Source organism: Anopheles nili, assembly GCF_943737925.1.
Source record: "Anopheles nili chromosome X unlocalized genomic scaffold, idAnoNiliSN_F5_01 X_unloc_44, whole genome shotgun sequence".
Taxonomy (NCBI): domain Eukaryota; kingdom Metazoa; phylum Arthropoda; class Insecta; order Diptera; family Culicidae; genus Anopheles; species Anopheles nili.
This window is the reverse complement of record NW_026525505.1, coordinates 12,501-17,500: the sequence shown is the minus strand read 5'-3', so window position 1 is coordinate 17,500 and position 5,000 is coordinate 12,501.

The window sequence follows — 5,000 nt, the reverse complement described above, 5'->3', positions numbered from 1 at the left end:
CGGAGTTGGCGTATATGGACGAAAGTTAGCCACGGTGGTGTTCTAACATCACTACTTGGGACGCAAAAGCGTCGGACGCATGGTTTCGAGGCAATGTGCGAAAAACGGGCCAAAACGGTGCACGAACAAAGGGGCACGCGCTATATCTGGCAGAAGGAGAACTCTGCGAGGTGTTGTGTGTATGGACGAAAAGTAGGCATTACGGAGTTGAGCAAACGCGCCGAAGACCGGGAATCGATATCTCCAACCGGCTGGTCGGTAGAGCGATTCCCAACACCCCATAGACACCGCAATGGGTGAAAATCGGCTAAGTCCCTGAAATGGGTTTTCACCCAAAATCAGGGTGATGGAGACATTGCACGGAGTTGGCGTATATGGACGAAAGTTAGCCACGGTGGTGTTCTAACATCACTACTTGGGACGCAAAAGCGTCGGACGCATGGTTTCGAGGCAATGTGCGAAAAACGGGCCAAAACGGTGCACGAACAAAGGGGCACGCGCTATATCTGGCAGAAGGAGAACTCTGCGAGGTGTTGTGTGTATGGACGAAAAGTAGGCATTACGAAGTTGAGCAAACGCGCCGAAGACCGGGAATCGATATCCCCAACCGGCTGGTCGGTAGAGCGAATCCCAACACCCCATAGACACCGCAATGGGTGAAAATCGGCTAAGTCCCAATATGTACCTTCAGAGGGGCATATCTCGAAAACTACTCGTCAGATGGGGGCCAAATTCACAGAGAAGACACATGTCGAGGAGTTGTTTCGGTTGAGCGATAGTGGTTTTTGGGTGAAAATGTACCCCTAAACCTTGTACAGAGAGGACCCCTTCCGTAGAGCAAAATCCTGAAGGTCGGGGTCGCGCAAGGGTCGACATGGGTCGAGGTGGACTATCATGCGAAACCACTTTTTTCGGTCCCTACGGTGCCCCTAGATGATGAAAAGTACAATCCGAGGTTGATTACGAACACTTTTGTGTACCCCCTTCCGTAGAGCAAAATCCTGAAGGTCGGGGTCGCGCAAGTGTGCACCCCCTTCCGTAGAGCAAAATCCTGAAGGTCGGGGTCGCGCAAGGGTCGACATGGGTCGAGGTGGACTATCATGCGAAACCACTTTTTTCGGTCCCTACGGTGCCCCTAGATGATGAAAAGTACAATCCGAGGTTGATTACGAACACTTTTGTGCACCCCCTTCCGTAGAGCAAAATCCTGAAGGTCGGGGTCGCGCAAGGGTCGACATGGGTCGAGGTGGACTATCATGCGAAACCACTTTTTTCGGTCCCTACGATGCCCGTAGATGATGAAAAGTACAATCCGAGGTTGATTACGAACACTTTTGTGCACCCCCTTCCGTAGAGCAAAATCCTGAAGGTCGGGGTCGCGCAAGGGTCGACATGGGTCGAGGTGGACTATCATGCGAAACCACTTTTTTCGGTCCCTACGGTGCCCCTAGATGATGAAAAGTACAATCCGAGGTTGATTACGAACACTTTTGTGCACCCCCAAAAATGGCCAAAATCCTGAAGGTCGGGTTCTCGGGGCGGTCGAGGCCCTCTGACGTGCACGAAAAACCGGTACCCACGCCGAGCTTCAGAATTTGGTCTCCAGAGACTAAGTCCCAACCGAAACTGGTAACCCACAAAAGTGTACCAAGGAGTGGTCGGATCGAGTTACAGTGTTCGAGAGTATTGACGAGGATGGTTATACGCAACTTTTTGCTAATGGTGTCCAAGACCGTCAGACACTTACTTACGGAGATATAAGACACGTGCGTGGTTGCTCGTGCCGAGCTTCAGAAATGTTGCTCCAGAGACTAAGTCCCAGAAAACCTTCGGACCCCAAAAACTCCCAGAAGGAGTCGTCGGATCGTTTCGCGATGTTCTAGTGAAATGTTCAGCTCGACAAAATGCAACTTTTACCTAAAGGGGTCCAAGACCGTCAGACGCTTAGGTACGGAGATACGGGCATGGGTCGGTTTTCCCCATACAAAATACCCCATGGAAAACTGCAAAACCCCAAAACAGGTCGAAGGAGTGGTCGGATCGTTTCGTGGTGTTCTAGTGAAATGTTCCATTCGATAGTGCGCAACTTTTTGCTAAAGGTGTCCAAGACCGTCAGACCCTTACTTACGGAGATATAAGACACGTGCGTGGTTGCTCGTGCCGAGCTTCAGAAATGTTGCTCCAGAGACTAAGTCCCAGAAAACCTTCCGACCCCAAAAACTCCCAGAAGGAGGCGTCGGATCGTTTCGCGATGTTCTAGTGAAATGTTCAGCTCGACGGAATGCAACTTTTACCTAAAGGGGTCCAAGACCGTCAGACGCTTAGGTACGGAGATACGGGCATGGGTCGGTTTTCCCCATACAAAATACCCCATGGAAAACTGCAAAACCCCAAAACAGGTCGAAGGAGTGGTCGGATCGTTTCGTGGTGTTCTAGTGAAATGTTCCATTCGATAGGGCGCAACTTTTTGCTAAAGGTGTCCAAGACCGTCAGACCCTTACTTACGGAGATATAAGACACGTGCATGGTTGCTCGTGCCGAGCTTCAGAAATGTTGCTCCAGAGACTAAGTCCCAGAAAACCTTCCGACCCCAAAAACTCCCAGAAGGAGGCGTCGGATCGTTTCGCGATGTTCTAGTGAAATGTTCAGCTCGACGGAATGCAACTTTTACCTAAAGGGGTCCAAGACCGTCAGACGCTTAGGTACGGAGATACGGGCATGGGTCGGTTTTCCCCATACAAAATACCCCATGGAAAACTGCAAAACCCCAAAACAGGTCGAAGGAGTGGTCGGATCGTTTCGTGGTGTTCTAGTGAAATGTTCCATTCGATAGGGCGCAACTTTTTGCTAAAGGTGTCCAAGACCGTCAGACACTTACTTACGGAGATATAAGACACGTGCGTGGTTGCTCGTGCCGAGCTTCAGAAATGTTGCTCCAGAGACTAAGTCCCAGAAAACCTTCCGACCCCAAAAACTCCCAGAAGGAGTCGTCGGATCGTTTCGCGATGTTCTAGTGAAATGTTCAGCTCGACGAAATGCAACTTTTACCTAAAGGGGTCCAAGACCGTCAGACGCTTAGGTACGGAGATACGGGCATGGGTCGGTTTTCCCCATACAAAATACCCCATGGAAAACTGCAAAACCCCAAAACAGGTCGAAGGAGTGGTCGGATCGTTTCGTGGTGTTCTAGTGAAATGTTCCATTCGATAGGGCGCAACTTTTTGCTAAAGGTGTCCAAGACCGTCAGACCCTTACTTACGGAGATATAAGACACGTGCGTGGTTGCTCGTGCCGAGCTTCAGAAATGTTGCTCCAGAGACTAAGTCCCAGAAAACCTTCCGACCCCAAAAACTCCCAGAAGGAGGCGTCGGATCGTTTCGCGATGTTCTAGCGAAATGTTCAGCTCGACGGAATGCAACTTTTACCTAAAGGGGTCCAAGACCGTCAGACGCTTAGGTACGGAGATACGGGCATGGGTCGGTTTTCCCCATACAAAATACCCCATGGAAAACTGCAAAACCCCAAAACAGGTCGAAGGAGTGGTCGGATCGTTTCGTGGTGTTCTAGTGAAATGTTCCATTCGATAGGGCGCAACTTTTTGCTAAAGGTGTCCAAGACCGTCAGACCCTTACTTACGGAGATATAAGACACGTGCGTGGTTGCTTGTGCCGAGCTTCAGAAATGTTGCTCCAGAGACTAAGTCCCAGAAAACCTTCGGACCCCAAAAACTCCCAGAAGGAGTCGTCGGATCGTTTCGCGATGTTCTAGTGAAATGTTCAGCTCGACGGAATGCAACTTTTACCTAAAGGGGTCCAAGACCGTCAGACGCTTAGGTACGGAGATACGGGCATGGGTCGGTTTTCCCCATACAAAATACCCCATGGAAAACTGCAAAACCCCAAAACAGGTCGAAGGAGTGGTCGGATCGTTTCGTGGTGTTCTAGTGAAATGTTCCATTCGATAGGGCGCAACTTTTTGCTAAAGGTGTCCAAGACCGTCAGACCCTTACTTACGGAGATATAAGACACGTGCGTGGTTGCTCGTGCCGAGCTTCAGAAATGTTGCTCCAGAGACTAAGTCCCAGAAAACCTTCCGACCCCAAAAACTCCCAGAAGGAGTCGTCGGATCGTTTCGCGATGTTCTAGTGAAATGTTCAGCTCGACGAAATGCAACTTTTACCTAAAGGGGTCCAAGACCGTCAGACGCTTAGGTACGGAGATACGGGCATGGGTCGGTTTTCCCCATACAAAATACCCCATGGAAAACTGCAAAACCCCAAAACAGGTCGAAGGAGTGGTCGGATCGTTTCGTGGTGTTCTAGTGAAATGTTCCATTCGATAGGGCGCAACTTTTTGCTAAAGGTGTCCAAGACCGTCAGACCCTTACTTACGGAGATATAAGACACGTGCGTGGTTGCTCGTGCCGAGCTTCAGAAATGTTGCTCCAGAGACTAAGTCCCAGAAAACCTTCGGACCCCAAAAACTCCCAGAAGGAGTCGTCGGATCGCTTCGCGATGTTCTAGTGAAATGTTCAGCTCGACGGAATGCAACTTTTACCTAAAGGGGTCCAAGACCGTCAGACGCTTAGGTACGGAGATACGGGCATGGGTCGGTTTTCCCCATACAAAATACCCCATGGAAAACTGCAAAACCCCAAAACAGGTCGAAGGAGTGGTCGGATCGTTTCGTGGTGTTCTACTGACTTTTTAGGCTTACCGAGACACAACTTTCCGCAGAAGGGTGCAAAACTGTCAGACTCATAGTTTCGGAGATACAAGCATGGGTCATGTTTGCTCGTGCCGAGCTTCAGAATTTTCCATGGCCAAAAAGCCCTAGAATTTGACATTTCACTATTATAGGGAGGTATGGTTGTACTGAGTCGTCATAGAAAGTTTAGCCTCCTCATGTAAACTGACGATTCGATATCAGGGAGGTCGGGAGTTGTCGAAAAGAGACCCTAGGACCTAATACTAGACTCATGTAGTGGCAAGGTGTTTCGGC